We start from the raw sequence: 1,502 nt of genomic DNA on the forward strand, positions 1-1,502 counted from the left end.
TAAATGACGTAACAAGAAGTACCAATGCTATTTACACAACACCACATAGCACGTCAATAGTTATGTCACATAACTTATGTGCAAACTACAATATTCAAAGGATGTAAGCGAACTATTTGTTTTCTCTCTTTGGCCTACACGCAACATAGATATAATGCATTAACGCAGAGTCACTTTGTCTAGGTATGTTTTTAAGTAATCTTAGAGTAAAATTACTCGTTACAAAAAAAGACTGAGAATAATATTTTTGAGGGAATGACATATCGATTTTATATTTCATTGTTAGTTGACTTTGTACACGATTTTCAAAATAAACAAAAAAATGTTGTAAATTTAAAATTACGTTAAAATCGTTTTGAGACAATATTTAGACAATTCGATATGCCATTCCCTCGGAAATATTGTTCTCCATCTTTTCTGTAATAGTCGATTTTAGTCTAAGACTACTTAAAAACATGGAAAAACGATTCTGTGTAAATGCGTTTTGTCTTACCCGTGTAATAATATTGTTAATAAGACACCGTGAACACCATAATATTAGTACATAAGAACCCAAGTGATATAAAAAATATTAGGTGTAATACGCAAACCTGATAGATGTCGGCCACTTTTGCGACGACGCGATCACGAAATGACGTCCTGGTGTCCAACTATAATGTCACCTCGAATGTCACTGACCGCAATTATTTCGAGCGAATCGAGAACGGCCACTCTAAACGGGTGGTATGACGAACGGCGAAAAAGAACGCTCTGTAAAACATCCCGCGGACTACCTGTCTAATTAAAAACGTGCGCGCGCGACGCACCACCACGACGTGACGGTCGACTGACGCTTCGGTCGTAGGTACAAAACGTGAAATCAAAACGATCTATCGGGAAACGAACTGATGAAAAAAAAACAAAACGCACGACGACCATTCCTCGGCAAGACGGTGCGGAGAAAAAAGACGACCTTATACCGATGGCGGGGATCCACGTGGTCTAGAGGGAAACGACGAACGAAAAAAACGGAAAACGCAAGCGTCAACGCGCCCTAGACCGTAGTCGAAGAAACACTCACGCACACGCACACACGTGTTCAGTCTTGTCGACGGGCGCCGAAACAAATTCGGCGCGACGTTCGTACTGTACGCTGCCCGGGCTGTGTAGAGGGGCTTAATGCGACGAAACTTGGAGGATCTCGTCGGAGTCCGTACTCCGTAGCAACGTCGAACGTATTGAAAGCTTATCAATTGTCAGACCGGCGGGGGGTGGATCTGTAACGGGGAACAATATTGTTGTTGTTGTGCCTGCCGGTTGGACGGGAATCGGCGGTGCGGTGTCACGCGAGATTATCACGTGATCGTATCGTGTTCGGTTATGACCGATCGACGCGCGCACTCTGTAGAGATAAACAAACACTCCGAGGTATGGGCACTATGGATACTATGTAGTTCTACGTAGAGCCTTATCCGAGGTCGGAATATGATTATTATTTCATTCTGCTGAGCGGTCGGCGGCTA

General features: G+C 43.3%; 1 protein-coding gene across 1 annotated transcript in view; it reads right to left on the reverse strand.

Annotated features, from left to right (window-relative positions):
- Window positions 1-1,187, reverse strand: part of LOC100162676 — a 6,594-nt gene extending 5,407 nt beyond the window's left edge. Inside the window, exon 1 of the mRNA XM_029490726.1 lies at window positions 591-1,187. The gene's annotated coding sequence lies outside the window, so the exon portion shown is untranslated. The remainder of the gene's footprint in view (window positions 1-590) is intronic.
- Window positions 1,188-1,502: the final 315 nt, after the last annotated feature.

This window comes from Acyrthosiphon pisum, chromosome X (assembly GCF_005508785.2).
Source record: "Acyrthosiphon pisum isolate AL4f chromosome X, pea_aphid_22Mar2018_4r6ur, whole genome shotgun sequence".
Classification (NCBI taxonomy): Eukaryota; Metazoa; Arthropoda; class Insecta; order Hemiptera; family Aphididae; genus Acyrthosiphon; species Acyrthosiphon pisum.